Below are 16783 nucleotides of genomic sequence, written 5' to 3' on the forward strand. Positions count from 1 at the left end.
AAGATTAAGTAAGCTCCTTTCAGAAAGCTTTATCAGACATCGGCCAAAAAAACAAGAAAAGTTGATGATTTTACTCATTGTTTCCTCAGAGCTCAGAAAACCATTCTTTTGAGTCAAGGTGAATTGTTGATGTATTTGTAGGATTAAATAGCTATTTCCAAGATGCAAGTAAATAGTTTGCAAGCTTCCAGATGCTGCCAGGAGGAAAAGTAAACATTTAGTTCTAGAAATGTGCAGACCACTTGTTCAGGGGCTCTTCTTGAGAGATTTCTGTACTTATTGTTTGTTGGTATTTCAGTAGCATGTGAAAGGACTGAGTTTGTATCAAGTCTCCATTGACCAACACTGTAACAACAGGCGATGACTATTTCCAATGAGGTGACAGCAGGCACAGCAGATGGGTGGGAAGAGTGAAGGGGCAAAGGAGAAAAGAGGAAAATGGTGCTTCTGTCAATGTTGTGTGAAAGCTGGTGATAGGCAAGAACTGCTTTCAGTAGCATTGTTGAATAATAATGCTTTGCTTTCTTCCAGACTATATTCCTAATAGAGTTTGAATATCACTGTGCCTTCTGAGTGGGAGGTGGGGGGAGGAGAAATGATTTACCCTAAATTCCACATGGAGATAGCAGTGGAACCAGGGGCAGGAAATCCTGATCCTGTGGACGGAATCCACAGTCCTGCAGATGATAAAAAATTCATTTGTGATCCCAGGCAGGTTCAGAAACTTTGATTCTTGCCACCATTTTCTGTAGCCTTTGGAACCAGAAGATGGAGAGCACAAGCATATGTGAGTTTGATTTCCATCCTTTTTATGGCAGGTCACATTTAAGTACAACATCATGTGAACCTGCTGTTCAGATGCTCACCTCACATAATGATATCTTGAATCATATGAATCAGAATTAAACTTCCACTTTCCAGGAGAGTGACCCAGTTCCCAGTAACGGATAGTGCCTCCCTAAACTCCCACACAGTTTCTGCTTGATGATGGTCTTCCTTCATCATGAGCTACAGCATGGTACTGGGCTGAGTACCCAGAGATTGACCATGTTTCAGTGGCAGATGAAATTATTCCTGTCTGTATGAGTTTGTAAAGTGCTTCGGGATCCTCTAGGGTGGCAAGTATTGTTATTTGTCTGTCTGAGCCAGTATTTTCACCATGCTTTACTTCCATTGCTCCTGTTAGATGTGTTGGTTTTCATTATATCTTCAGATAAGGCTCATAAGAAATTGGCTTCTGTTTTGTTTTCTCACCAGAGGAGTGATTCATATTCAAATTGAAATGTTGTATTGCTCTAAGCCAACTTTCTCCCTGTGTGCTAATGGGAGGAGAGGGAGGTGCAGGCATGGACCGAGCAGGATTATTTATCTTCTACTACATTTAAAAACTTTCCAAATGACTTTTTAGGAAGGCACATGGATTTAACTATCTGGCATGGGAAAATCCTGGTCTTGCATGTTTTCAGAACACAAGATGAGACTCTATCTCGTCACTTGTCTGTTTAGGCTGCAGACCCATATGCTACCAGCAACGTTGTCTAAAAGAAAGAGAAATTACAATTTACAATCCCTTTTAAGTTGTTGCGTATCTTTGTTGTTGATGTGTTTCCTTTTTGTTATTTCCTTTTCTTTTTTTTTTTTTTAGTCTTTGTTAATGCAGTCCTATATTTTCTTCTTTATAACACTGTTTTGTAAGAAAGTTGCTTGCGCTTGACTCAAGGCAGTGACTCTATAGGCACTTTCTACAGCACAGCCAAGGCCATCAGCTCAGGATCTCTGCTGCTGCCTGATGCTTTCTTCAAAGGAGTTGGTTGTCATCTGCAGAAGAAGAGAGCTGCTCAGTCTGATCTTGTTGGAAATGGATGCTGGCTAGTCCAGCTCAAGAAACTTCTTCCTCAAGAAACTTTATCACAGGTACTCTAAACCAGAGAGAACAGATGCTGAGATTCCAGCTGGGGTTTTGTATGTGTTCAGAGCTGTGTTGCTCTGTCACCTGCAGCTCAAAGTGATTGTCACTGTAGATCTTATGGAGCCTACTGCCTGTCCCATAAACACCCAGACTGAGATAATAGTGTATTTCATGGAAATCTATAAAATTTGTGTGAGCCTCCCCACCTTAACTAAAGTGACCTTAACTGATTGAGCCTATTCAAGAGGAGATTTGCTATGTTGTAAACTTACAGCTCAGTCTGTTTGCTTCCTTGGTCCTTCCAAATTTGACTTGATTGTATGAAATGATCTTTCACCGCTTGCCCTTTTCATTCCCACAGACTTTGTGAAACTGATTGAATATTTTTAAGGTGCCTTGAGTATTTTAAGTAAATGTGATACATGAAGAGACATTGACACTTTCAAAGTAGCACCTGAGGAGCCACTAAGCCTTGACTTTAATGGAATATCAGTGGCCATGTCCTTTGTGTTGCTTTGACAGTTCAATTACACCAACAGGCTGAGGGCATTGCGTGGATCAAAAAAGTTCTGTGTTTTTGTTGGCATAAAATTAGAATTTATGTGAAAGTTTTTCCAAGGGGGAAGAAAGAAAAGAGACATTGACAGGTCTTCATAGCTGATTGTAGGTTCCTTCACTTCTAGAGAGCTGGTGAGACAAATGCGAGATCTTGGTTTCATGTCACCTAAATACTTTCTGACTTAAGAGCATTTGAGCTGGAATCACTTGTAATTAGCATGGGCTTGGCAGAAACTGGCACTCCTGCTGTTTGCGTAGAAACTGTCTGCGTAGTCTGGTTGTGCCATGGGGAAAAAAGCAAGTAGCACAAGCGTAGTCTTGAGCGTGTCTGTGGAGTGACTGCTTTTACAGCAGCTGATGTCCTTGATGGCACTGCAGCAACTCTGAAAGCAAGAACATAGCTGTTTGTCTCCTGTACTTTGTATCTCTCACCTAAATGTTATGGTCTTTAACATATTTATCATCATAGCCACATATTTTTTAGGCAGCTATTGGTGTCTGGGAGCTTTTAATTGCATTGCTCGTGAGAACCTAGGCATGTACATGGTCCAGAGAGATGTGACCATTGCTCTTCTCTTCATAGTATTCTTGGATGAGGCTGTTTCCACTGCAGCTGAGTGTGGTCAGGCTGATGCCAAGTGCAACCTGTTGCAGACTCAAATAATCCATCTGGGATCGATTGTCCAATTGACACAACCTAAGGACTTACTAAATTAAGTAAATAATGAGGACCAGAGAGCACCTGCTGTTCCCTGTAACCTGTATTGCTTCTCAGAGGTTGGGCAAGGTGTCTCCTGCCTGCTTGATGGAGCCTGGGAGCTTGGGAGTGGGTGGTGTGGGAACTGCGGACAATTGAGGATTTGTACTGGGATGCAGAGTTGCTCCTTGGGGCAGAAAAATAAATCTATGATTCTTGGCCCTAGAATGAAGAAAGCAAGACACTGCGGACTTGTTGCAACCTATGCAGTCTGTGAATGTTTTCTTCTTGTCAGATGCTGCTGCCACATAAGTAATTTTATTGCCAAAGGGCAGGGAATGAACTGGTGAAGTGGGAGAGGGGACTACACGTTGTGAAAATCAGTGCACCAAATGTACAACCCTTCACTTTCTGCTCTTGTAGTGTTTATTTATCTATATGATTTGCAGGGAGGAGAAGGAGATGGTAGTGTAGGAGGTACATCTGTCTCGTCCAAGAGAGAGTGCGTGTTCAAGTGAGAAGGCATTGTGCATACAGTGCCTGAAATTAGCCCTTAAAATAGCACACTCCACATCTTAGTAATGTATTGAATATACCTGGATAAGAAGCAGTCTGATTGAAGTATTAAGCTTGTTGTAGTGGATCTGCTGTGACTCATCAGGAAATTGAAAGTCTCGAGATGAAACTCACCCTCCCTTCAGCCTTTTTGGAAGAGACAGGAATTAGTTGTAGACGGGAAGTAATTAATTGTTCTGTGATTGTCATAAATAGGTACCAAACAACAAGCTCATGCTGAAGTATTTATATCCTAAGCCCTGTCTTGTGAGCCCAGCTATCAAGAGTCTCCATCAGACAGTGGAAAAGAAAGTTTTCTGGAATGAGCAGCTCTTCCACCTACATGCATTTAAGTGAGATAGGATGGAGGTGAGCTGGTAGGCTGCATGCTGTAATAAGCCATTTACTAGGATATAATGGCTGCAGGCTACAAATGCTGTTTCTATTTAGTCTGTATATTCAATGCAAATATTAAAAAAGAACAAAGCCCACCCCCTTCTCAGTAAAGTCTATAATGCTCTTAATCCCCAGTTTGCTCCATGAATATTAACTCAGCCAATGTCGCAACATCCCACAGAGGCAGATGACATGTATGCACAGCCTTCTTCGTCTGCCTGAGAAACTGAGGCAGTGGGAAGGACTTTAATTTAGGTTCCTGGTTCTAGACTAGGGCAAATTCCTGGGCAACAGCCTGGTTTGGCAGTGAGCAGGATGGAGAAGTCCTTTGGTTGTTGGCAGAAGCATGGGAATTTTGACTTTCAGGGACTAATCCCATAAATTTAGGGTTTTCTTTGGAGAGATTTGTTACCTTATGTTGCAAGTAACACTGCCCTGTGTGTTGGAGTCGCAGAGGGTTCATTGGCACAGCTGGCAGAGGTGGATAATGAGGGGATGAATATGCACAGAAATCTCTCTCTAATTTAGGGAGTAGCTATAGCTATTATGTATCTGTCTGACTGTGGGATATTGCTGGAAATCCAGATGTTGGGAAAAGGAGCAAAAGAATCAAGATGGTCAAATACCTGTTCTAAAAAAACCAACAACCCCCAAGGAAAAGGAGCTTGATGGCTTTGTATTTTTCTGCAGTGAAGTCATGGCAACAGAGCATTCATTTAGCAAAATTAACTGTTTCTCTATCTTACCAAAAAAAAAAAAAAAAAAAAATCAAATTATAATGATGCAAGGGAACATCCTTTTATCTCAACCAAATGAGTTCATTTGTGCCAAAGCAACAGAGTCATCCTGGGGAGTTTGCTCCAGAGAGCACGTGCTTTATTAGAACAGAATGTAATAGTTGTCCCAAAGCCATAACTGTAAGAGCCTGGTGCCCTAGGTGAGCACTTTCAGTAACAGGAAAACCAAAGTTAGGTTTCTGCACCCGTATGATGTTTGGAGCCTCATTTGAAGCTTTTGCTTGTTTGGGATTTCAGCTCAGTTAAGCTCTGGATACAGCTTTCAGAAGGGCTATAATCTTTTTGAAGTTCCTCATAGGTAATGCTTAGTTTCAAAATTGTTTAGGCATCCAGGGACAAAATGCTGATGCTGCTTCACTTTGGGTGTACCCAAATACTTGTAAAAAAACAGTTGCCTTTAAGTCCCTTTGACTTTGAGACATAGGCTTCTTTTTGCCCAAGACTTCTTTTTAGCTCCTGACCATAGCAGTATTTGAAATAATTGTCACACAAACACCGGAAATAACAGTCGTATGCTACTTCTGTTTTGACTTTTGCTCCCCATCTCTGTGCGCAGACCGCTCTGTAAAGCAGCGTGCAAGGGTGAACCGCACAGTGACTGTATTGGTAGGCACGAAAGCTCTTTTTACATCACTGAGAATCTTATATTTGGAATTCAGAAATTGTTCATCTTGGTGATAAGCAGGGGCAAGCTCCAGGGAAGGTATCATGAACTCAAACGTGTTGCTTGAGGTGCCTGGAAGGTGGTGTTTCTCTTGAGTAGTGTTTTCCAACCAGATCGAATTTTACTTTGTGACTCTCCTGGAGATGGTTTTAGGCAATGCCTTATGGTTTCCATGAAAGCGTCTGACAGCAGAGAGAGAAAGCTTTTATCTTTATGAAGGAATGAAACAGCTCGGGGTAGATTTGTTAGGGTGATTTGACTTTGTTTTGGTTTCTGTCAAAAACATTGGGAAGCTTCAGACTAATTGGAAACCTGAACATTCATTGACATCAGTGCTCGCCAGGTGAACATGAGTTGTCTTCCATTGCTTTTTCATACCTGGATGAAACTTGTGCCTTTCTCCTGCAACTTAAATTTTGGTTTAATGAAAAAGAAGTGAGAACTGAGCATAGGTGGATGAGTTTTGGTCAGTGAAGGAAAGCCACAATCGTTTTATACATAGATAGGTATCTCAGATGTTGTTGTGGATGTCTTCTATGGAAAAAGCCAATGTTTGGGATTTTTTTTGGAAAGCATCTCTTTCAGGAGGGACCTCATGTGAATAGCGGAGCTCTTCATGCCACTTGTCAAGGTGCAGAGGCTGGCTGGGGGTGCATGGTGTTTCCCAGCTCAGCCTTAGGCTGGTGTATCTGCAGAAGTGGCTGGCTGTTTCTTTCCACTTGTTTCTCTTCTCTGAGGCTGGACATAGCCCTTGCTTTAGCTGTTTACAATATGAGAGCAGAATGGCCAGGCCGTAGCAGCCTTCTGCCAAAGCGATGCCCATGGGCTGCCCGGAGGGATGAGAGCCAGTGAGCTAGAGTGGGAGTGCAAATCCAAGATGGTTACACGTGAGATTCTGTCAGAGGCTTTTAAGGAATAACAACTCACATCTCAGGCTATTTTGGGTGAGGGATGAGATCCCCAAACAGGAATGCTTGCAAGTTAGGAAGCACCAGCCCCATGGGTTGTCCTAGCATGCATGGGGCGAATGAGCACTGCAGAAAAGCCTGAGCGACTGCTGCCAAATGACTGGGAAGATGCAACCCACGATGTCTGTTGTGTCTGAGATCTCTGTAAAGTCTCTCGCGTCCTTCCTCAAGTTTAGTTTTCCAGTGGAGGCTGTCGCAGTAATGAGAATGTCTCCCATCTGCTCCTCACATGGCTTGGCACATTTAGCTAGAATATATATATTTTTATTATGGGGTTAGCCAGTGGTAACCATGACGATTAGACTTACCACGCGGCATTTTTTTCCCTCCTCGAGTTGGTTTGAAATGCTGACAATTAAATAGATACAGTACACTTTAGAGATCCATCAGTCTCTTTGTTGTCTTGACAACCAGAGTATATTTAGAAATGTAACAAGTACATGGAGTTCAATTGCACTTTTGCTAAAACATAGTTTTGTAGCTTGAGAATTTAATCTGTTTTTTTGTAGATCCAGGTGCTTATTTGAGCTGTGCCTGACTTTTTCTTTGGTCTCTCTGGGAAGCTCCTACATAGCAGTGAGGGGACTCAGCTGGTGGGAAGAGGGGAGCAGGTAGGAGAGCAAACCTGCCCGCTGCTTATTGGAGATGCTGTGCGTGGCAGGGGCTTGGGTGAAGGGCTGGTAGCCCTTGCGTACCTGGGCACTGACAGTCCTGTACCCCTGGGTACTCGTGGTATCCTGTACACCTGGGTACTTGTGGTTTGGCTATTGATTTGCAGTGCAAGAGGAATGTGTGTGATTGTTGTCCTAGTGACAACGATCAGGTAGGGAGCAAACCTGCCCGCTGCTTGTTATAGGTGCTGTGCGTGGCAGGAGCTTGGGTGAAGGGCTGATAGCCCCTGCATACCTGGGCACCGACAGTCCTGTACCCCTGGGTACTCGTGGTATCCTGTACACCTGGGTACTTGTGGTTTGGCTATTGATTTACAGTGCAAGAGGAATGTGTGCGATCGTTGTCCTAGATCTTCTGTTCCTGCAGATCCAGCTCTGGTGCTGGGGAGCAGCAAGCGGTGTGTCTCAGCATCCTCTCCCAGATGAGCTGCTCTCACAGTTCTGTAGCACGTTGGTATGGGAAGACAGTACCATGGAGCAGGACACTGGCAGACTGTGATGGCTTTCTTCCTGTACCTGAGCTACCTTTGGTTGCAACCAAGAGTATCTCTCTTCCACTGAAGCAGTAACAGAGACTTCTTCTCTGTATCCCTTCTCCTGTTTTGTCTTTGATTTCCTGGGTGTGTGTTTGTTTGATTTTAACAAAATACTACTACTTACTACTACCACTACTACTGTTTTTTTGGTCCCTTCCCATTTGACTGGAAAAATTGAGCTCATCCTCTCCTCATTGAGCTGGAGTAGCAGCATGTGGGCTAGATGTCTGGATTTTTAAGGTTGCATCCAGGACTGGAAGAGCAGAAGGGAATTAAAATAGAGTTCATCTTGCAGGTGCTGTAAATGTCCCTGTCCCCCATCACCCACGCTGATGGTGTGTGTGTTTTGTGTGGCTTAGCTGCTCTCTGACGTTTCCCTTTTGAGCCAGCAGAGAGCTGTGGTCAGTGCAGGCATCTGTGTGCGTGTCCCAGCCATACCTGTAACTGTGGTGATTTGCCAACCCAGAAGAGCAGCTGGGATGTGTGGCTTCCATCTGCTGCCATCCTGCAGCCCAAAGGCTGAGAGGCATGGGCTGGCACCACAGTGCCCTCATTATGCTCTTAGCACAAGACATGTCAGTGCTAGCTCCTTGCTTAATGTGATGGCTTGCGAAGCTGTTTCTGAAGAAAGAGACACTCAAAAACAAGGATCTTGGAGTATTTCCCTGGCTTGAGTGACCAATGAATGAAATGAAAATCAAGTGAGGAAACAGAGAGTTTGCCACCACTCCTCCACCTGGTTGACCCAGGTTGTGATGTTGATCAGGGCAGTCCTTTGGAAGGCTCATAGATCAAGTTGCTGCTAAAAAGGCCGCCTTTGTGTTGAGTTGTTAGTGGCCCTTCCTAATCAGCACCTGAACCCTGTGGCAGGCCTGGGATGCTCGTGGTTTTTCTGCAACATGTCAAGCAAGACTCTTCCACCTTTCCTTGTCCAAGGTTTGACTTATAACTGATGCTTGGCAGTATGATTTGGGCAGGACAACTGTAAAAAACCCAAGATTCTCTTTCATCAACAAAGCTGTGGCAACACAACAATCTGAACAGGAGCTTTGTTATAGCAAATGGGGTGCCTTTTTGCCTAAGGGAACCAGTTCATTTAGTGGGATAGTTTAAAGATGACAACCATGGGTCTGTGGTATGAATGTTGTGATGGTCAGTAGCATCCATCCTTGGGTAGTGAGCTGTAAAACTAGTCAGTAGCATTACTCTGCTGCTGGGGAGCATGGTCAGCGCAAGCTTGTCGCTGAGGTCCTTTATTACAGGAGAGCGAGGAAGGCTCAAGGGAGAGGAGCCCAACCTGAGATCAGCTGTTTTGGCAAGTGACGTCCGACGAAGTGTGTTTCCTGAAGTCCTCTTGTCTGCCTGCTATAACTGAAATATAGTTTAGTAAGGCTCAAAAGGAGGGGAGGATTGGGTTTTTCTAGCATGATTTTGCTTCCCTTATCTGTGTGTTTCTTTTAAATTCATTATCTGTCAAATAACGTGGGTGATTTTTCAGTGTGTGTGCAGAGCTCAGTTTCATTTTTCTGTTTTCTTTGCTCCTTCCATTTTACGAATTTCAAAATGAAAATCGAAAACCATAGTTATATCTCCACTTGAGCTTTGTTTGTAAATTGTTAACATGCCTTTTTCAAGTGTTTAATAGCTACTGGGGTTTATTCTTAAAATACAACCACCAAAACCCAATGATGCTAATGAGTCTTCAAGAGTACTTTAAACAAGTTATCCCAATCAATCTGACAAAGATAATGGTCTTGTATTAGAAGATATTTAGCTGGAGGTTGGATGAGCTGTAATGTTTATGGGTCTGTAGATCTGTAACCAGACAAAATCAGAATAACGCCTTTGATTTCAGTGGAGCTGTATCTGTTTATTATAACTGAGGCTTAGGCAGCACTTTAGATGCAAATTGCAACATCTCTGAAGTTAAGTGGGGTTTTGATTTAATTTCTGAAAGCAGTAATGTCAGCAAAGTAGTGAAGACCAGGGACCCACATACCCTAAAGTCTATAACTTTGAGTTGCTCTTTTTCCATTGCTGTCAAAATCAGATTCCCTTGATTTGGGCTAGTAATTAAAATGCAGCTTCTCTTAAGCATCTCCCAAAGGCAGGCAGAGAGGATGGAAGTGCAGCCTATGCAGATTATATATATATATATATATATATATATATATATGTAGCTACATTGTCCTCTCTGACTGCTAGTGGCTGGGCTGTTGATCTGAAGTTTGTGCTTTCCAGAATTATCAGGCTGTAATGCAGAGAGAGCTGGAATCACCTTTCCCCCAGCATACTCGTGTCCATGCAGCAATTGGGAGACATGGACCACCGCTCATCTCCCCCACTGTGTGTGGCATAAGTGATTCACCATGCATTCATTTCTGGTCACATAAGGAGCATTGGTTTAAAGCAGGCTTGAGGTTAGCGTTAGCTATTTGAAGTCTTAAGTCTGAAAGCAACATCAAACAGGGAGCAGAAAATGTATCATGCACAGAAAAATCTCTGGGATTTGTTTCCCCCTTTAAAAAATAACAATAATAATAAATTCCAAACTGTTAGCATATGCTGTCTCCTCTGGTCAGGACACCTGTCTGCCTCTTTGCTGTTACTTGATACGAGCTTACAGTGCTTGCAAAAATGTTAACATGACTTTTTTGTCATGGCAAATATGAAAGGAATAGCCAGTGTGTGTGGGCAGGCCCTCAACAAATTTCTCTGTGCTTCTTGGTCTTTGGTGTGGATCTGAAGCAACCGCTGCAGTTCTCCACTGTGCTCCCTTTCCTTCACTGCAGACCAGGAGGGTGAAGATGCTGCCCTGTCAGACCCCGTTCTCCTAAGCAAAGACTGCTGATGGTGGGGGCTAATGGTTTCAGCCTGGTTTCCTTTAGAAAAATAATGCATGTGACTGGCTAGATATGTCTCTCCTCCTTCTCTTCAATGATGTTTAACTCCTGGGCTAATCTTAGCCATGCTTGTTAAGAGATAATTAGACTTTAGGAAAATACAGTTGAGGATGCAGTTAGGAGGAGGTTGGCGGCCTGGGGTAGCCAGAAACATGGTGGGCTGGAAGAGCTGGAGCGGGTGGAGGTGAACTGGACTTTCCACTAACCATTGCTAGTATTTTTTAAACTTCCTTATTTCTTCTCCAGGACTGAGATGAAAGGAAACAGATAACACCAGAGTAGGCTAAGTGTCAATAAGCTGGAAGTAAGAGAGGCTGCTGGTTGAAAGCAGCTTGTGGTAACTTAGATAAACCTGTGTTTCTGTTTTTAACTGGGCATCCTTGGAGGCACCCAAAAGGAAATGAGGGCTGAAGCTTCCTCACGCTGCCGCTTTTTCCACAGTTGCTGTGTGTTTAGTGCATCCCTTCTCAGCATCAGTTCTTCTTGGTGCTCACATGGCAAAGCCAACGCTGTGGGCATGACTCACCATTGGCCTGAGCAGTGGAGGAGGCTTGGCAAGAAGAGGCCCTTTAAACATGAAAAGTAGGAGGGTGTTTGGTCAGGCTTTGAAAGAGACTTTGTTACCTGTAGCCCCTACGTCAGTACTTTTCACCAGCTGGACAGTGATTTAAAACAAGTAGCTTCTCTCCCAGATAAACCTCAGTTACTCCAATGCTTGCTCAGATATAATCTGCAAATGAGTGAAAAACATTTATATGGGTCAAAAAAGGGACAGACTGACACATGGGTTGTATCAGAGAGGGAAATAAACCTATGGTCTGCTCCATGCAGGGGGGCAACTGGCATTACAGGTCCTTTTGGAGATGTTTTCTTGGTGAGGTGTTACAGCCAGCTTGATTCACTTTCTGCTTTTACAATGAACAGAACACTGATTCTAACCTTTCTGTTCGCACCCGCAGAGGTCCCTTGGAAAAGCTTGTCATACATCCGCCTGGGTGCCTCACGGGGCCGACTTGCTTCCAGGTAAGGAATGGATCAGGTCATGGGGCTTTTGCCGACTGCTGAGTGTAGGTAGAGTGGGAAGACCCTGGGACCATGTTCAGTCATAGAGCAAATGATGGGCATTTCTCCAGAGCCCGAGATGGTGGGAGGCCAGCCTAAACAGGAGGCTTGAGATGATTTTACTATTTCTGGGTCCAGGTCTGGAAGCAGCAAACATGCAGACCCTCCTGGGAATGGGAGTGCTGCATGGGAATGATTGCATGGTCCTATGGACCATATTATTTTGACTTCTTTTTGAATGAGACTTTCCTGCTTGTGGACCTGAATTCACACCACATCCATGGCATGCATCTCTGCAGCCTGGATATGCTCCCAGCTGGTGATGGAGAGCTGACTGTATTGCTAGCTTTAATCTAACCATGCTTCAGTGGACAAAAGCAGAAAAGGATATAAGCCTATTAAGAATAACCTGAATAGAAAATTATGTGAGGAGCAAATTAGTTCATTCTTCAGAATTGCCTGTTCCATCAAATTCACTGGAGATATTTAACTGTGGCTTAAGGATCACCCTGATAAACTACTCCAAACTCTTGTAGGAGTCCCTTGCCAGATTATGTTTATGACATGAATTGTGCTTTGTACCCATCCCACGATAGGATGATTCAGTTGCAGCAAAGGTAAGACTGCAAAAAAGGAACAGTGTCAGAACAGTAAGTTTGTCCTCAAGCCTCTCTCAGATGTGCCATCCCAGGAGGCAAAAGAGGTGCTACAAAGTCGTGGCAACTGGGGGAAGAAAGCAGTGAGCAGCCCCATTGGGAAGTGGGTAACAAATGAACAGGGATTGCTGGTAGCTGGTTTAGAACGGCTCAATGGCTATGGTGAAGTTCTCCAGGAGGAAGTGTGCCTTAGGAAGGTGTAGTGGCTCTGGGAAGTCTTTGCTGTGGTGATGGTTCCTTGAGCCAAGTGACAGCACCAGAAGGCCATGCATGGTATGTGCGCAGGGGGCCGTATAGGGTTTTTTTTTGGTTTTTTTTTTTGGTGGGGTTTGGTTTTTTTGTGGGGTGGGTGCGTTTTGTTTTGGTATGGGGTTTTTTTTTTGGTTGTTGGTCTGCGGTTCTTTGGGTTTTTTTTTGGGGGGGGGGGTGTTAATGTCTAAATTATGGCTAGATAAGATTTCAGCATACTGTTTACTGCAAACAGGTGGTGACATTAATAAATGTTGAAAGACAAAGACCAGGGATTAATGAGTAGAGGACAGGAGATTAATAGCTAGAGAGGAGAATTTGGTTCAAGGCCTAGTCTTCCCAGTTGCTGAGTTATGGAAGATTAATAGCAGCTCTTCTGTTAGTCTCACTCTTTCTGCAGCAGCTTTCCTGGCTAAGTCTAATAAACTGTCCCAGTGGGTTGCTGTAAATATGAAGTCTAGGAAGAAGCCCATCCTTACAGAATGTTAAGTAGGTGGGACAGTGTTAGTTTTGCTTTCTATTTGAAACTTAAGCAACAGCATCAATATATTTGTGGGTAGTGAAGTCAGATGTTCAGGTGCTTACAACTCCTCTCAGGACAAAAATGTGTCATAAAATGTATCTTGCCAAGCAAGCTGTCTCCGACAAAGTGTTTCATACTCAGTGTCCTGTGCAAGAGATTGATTTCTCTTCTCTTGACTGAGTTTTCAGCATTCTTTCTGTGGAAAACTGGCCTCTTGACCTATTGCATCTGGCCTCTCATTACACTTGTGTGAGATTAGATCACTGTAAGAGAACACTAACTTTACGAAGAGCATTCTTCGTTAAATTTGCAGAACAGTAGAACACAGAAAGTCTATATTCTGGTAGTAGGGTGCATGCTGTTCTGGGTGTCTTACGTAGACAGTCAGCCTCAAACTCCTACCTTAAGGCTGCACCTGCCAATTTAAGCACTGCGGTAGTCCTTTGGTGTCTGCCTTCAGTGTATTTTTCATAGTCTTCACAAAGATGATCCCAAGCCCTTCATGCATAGGGTTATAGCAATATACAGGTATGCGTATGACCATTTTGGGAAGGAAGCAACTGTGTTTCCGCAACAGTGAGCATGATGAAGACAGGGCTAATATCAGAACTTCATATAGCAATAGCTGAATTTCTTTTCCAGGGAAGAAAAGCTACACACAGCTTCAAGTGTCCTGTAACAAAGCTCTGCCCCTCTCAACTGTTCTTGCATGCAGTGTCCTTGGCTTTTCAAAAGTTAATTGATTTGTCTATATTACGATTATCTCATTAATTTTATTTGTGTAAAGAAGAACATGCACTAATCTTTCTCCAGAGAAATGTTTTACACTGCTCCTCTTTGAACGTTGGCCCGGGTCTGCTGCATTTCTTAATGAGTCTCTAACTAAACAGCTATGGTTCCCACATGCTCCAGCCTTGACACACACATACTTGTACACCCACGTGCCTGCTCCCACTTGAACCGAGCAGCCTGCCCACTCCCCTCACATGCTCATTGCTTTGGGATTTGCATTAGCAAGGCAGCACCTTCCTGAGAAGCCCTACACATGTCGGGGGGGCTTTATACCTGCAAGCATAGATAGATTTGGCATCAAATGAGCTTTCCTGTGAATCAGAAATGCTGTAACCTCTTTATCACACTGTCCCCCCACCTACAGGCTTGTTTAACGGTGCTTCTCCAGGAGCTTGGATTCTGGTGGCCTGCCCTACCCGTGGTGAGGACCCGAGCTAGTGCTGAACACAGAGCTGAACACCCAACACTGAATTACTGTCTGGTATGCCAGTGACTGCCAGATCTCTGATAGCCTGTTTTTAATTAAGATTCCTCCTGTAATTCCTAGAATATCTTGCAGTGCAAAAAATGAGCTGTGTGTGTATTTTGCTGTGGGCTGAATTTTTTTCCTGCTCTTCACAGTTCCCACCATGAACAGAGAGGAAAGGGAGGGGGAAGCAGCTGACTGCTTTTTTTGTTGTTGTTCTTCTGCTTGACTTCTGTGAAATATGTGGCGATCAATTGCTCACAACTAACAAAATGTTTTTGTTTCTCTTTGCAAAAGCATATGGGAACTGCAGGAAAAGCATATGGGTGTTTTTAGGAAAACATATTGGTGAATGGACAAATTATAGTGGTGCCAATATGTTTTGGATGTCTGGCTAGACCACTACTACTACCACACTTGCTGGCATGCAGACACATCTACAAGATTTCCAGCATGTGAGTGGTGTGTATCTGCTTCTGGGGAAATGCTGGCTGTGCTGGATCAGACCCCTGTTAAAACAGTATTGTGATCCATCTTCGGTGTGCATGACTGCCTCACCATGTCCTGGACTAGGCTCCAGGCTTGTGTTTATGGCAGCATATTCATTCTCTCAGTAGGCTGAGCCCAGAGCTCCACTTGCAGCTGGCTGCTAGTAATGATAATGGTAACTATTTTTCTTTCTAAAGCCCTTGACTGCGATCCTAATAACACCTGAGCATCTTGAAAACAGGCTAGGCAGCCTCTGGTTTTCCTCTGCTGCTTTGTCAAGGTTTTTCTGTGTTAGCTGGAGCTATTATTTTTATTTTTTTAATTTCTCTGTTACATGGGCTGCGTTTGAGAAGATGCATAACATTGGCATTACTGCTTCTGGGCCCAGTCCTATTTGTCTTGATACTGGTGATCCAGGGAAGGGATCCATGAGCTGGGAGGAACTTGGTGGGGAATGGTAAGCGGATGCACTGGAATGGGTTGCCCAAGGAAATTGTGAATGCTGCATCCCTGGCAGTGTTCAAGGCCAGGTTGGACAGAGCCTTGGGCGACATGGTTTAGTGCGAGGTGTCCCTGCCCATGGCGGGGGGGTTGGAACTAGATGATCTTAAGGTCCTTTCCAGCCCTAACTATTCTATGATTCTATGATTAAGTGGTCTTGGTTAGTGGGTCTGTTCTGGTGGCTCACAGCATCCTTAGAGTTTGAGTTGCACTGCTGTGGACCCCTGTGCAAGAAGCCTTTGACAGCTCGATCTAGACATCCCTTCCTGGTTGTCCTGGCAGTGAGGGAGTGCTGCCTGCCCTGTCTCTGCCTGTAACGGGCATGGCTGTGCTGGGTTGCAGGGGTTTATAGCAGCTCTCTGCCCATGTTTAGGTTTCAGAAGGTCCTAGGTGACTGGCTAAGGTCTCCTTGCAAAGGCATGCACATTACCTCCTGTCAGTAAGAGCTCATGGTCTAAATAGACAAAACAGAGCTGTGCTGAGAAAGATGTTATGGTCTCTGAGTGTCAGGGAAGATAGGCAATAACTGAACTCAGGAGTGGTTTCATGAGCAGGTTCAACCAGTCTGAGTTTGTACCATTGCTAGAAGAGGTGGTCCTGCTGCTCATGTGTCCCCAACTCTCATTTCAGCCCATAAAGTCCCTTTTATCCTTTATAGACATGAGCATGAGTTGTGATGCAGTGGAGGGGGCAAAACGTGGCTAAAGACTGAGGGGATAAGCAAGATGCACATTTGGGCAGTCATTTGGATGTCACATTGTTTATCTTGGTTGTGAACCTGCACTCTCAGATGCTCTGAGTGGTAATTCAGCACCTTTTAGTGTTCTTCCTCTTATGCCAACTTCAGGATGATTTGGTAGTGAGTAATTTTACATTATTTAATGTAGCCACTTTCCTTATAGCTCTTTTGTTCCGTGAGACATTTCCCTATTTTATTATGCAAACAGTACATTAAGATCCTTGTGGGCCTAAGTTCCCAGCAATGCTTGAGATGATGGCAGGGAAGTAGGTTATTTCAGAAATAATGATTCTCTCCTCTAGAAGCTTTCTTGGAGTTCTACTTTAACTGCTTTTGATATTATACATGCTTTAAAAAAAAATTTAAAAAAATCCAGTACTTCCTAAATGTTACAGAGCTCAAAAAATACACTGTATGCCTTGTCACAATATTTAATACAGAGTGCTATTTACAGTAATGAATCAAAATGTCAGTTTTTAAAATATGAACTGTCAGAGTGTTCCTACTTTGCAGAAAACTTTGATATGACAGTTTGTTAATCATATGACTATTACATCAAATGTGTCTCGGTACTTTTGCTCAACAAAGTCTTTTTTTATTCCTTCCCCCTCCCTTTTCACTGTAGATTCTGGTAGGGTTGTTTGACTGAATG

General features: G+C 43.7%; 1 protein-coding gene across 11 annotated transcripts in view; it reads left to right on the forward strand.

Moving 5' to 3' along the window:
• LPP (LIM domain containing preferred translocation partner in lipoma) overlaps nucleotides 1-16783 on the forward strand; it is a 344655-nt gene that overhangs the window by 91777 nt on the left and 236095 nt on the right. For 10 of the 11 annotated variants that reach the window (XM_030495193.1, XM_030495197.1, XM_030495189.1 and 7 more), the window contains one exon: nucleotides 11614-11677. The gene's annotated coding sequence lies outside the window, so the exon portion shown is untranslated. Of the gene's footprint in view, nucleotides 1-11613; nucleotides 11678-14300; nucleotides 14418-16783 lie in introns of all 11 variants that reach the window. The other variant, XM_030495188.1, reaches the window with a different exon arrangement.

This window comes from Strigops habroptila, chromosome 8 (genome assembly GCF_004027225.2).
Source record: "Strigops habroptila isolate Jane chromosome 8, bStrHab1.2.pri, whole genome shotgun sequence".
NCBI classification, from domain to species: Eukaryota; Metazoa; Chordata; class Aves; order Psittaciformes; family Psittacidae; genus Strigops; species Strigops habroptila.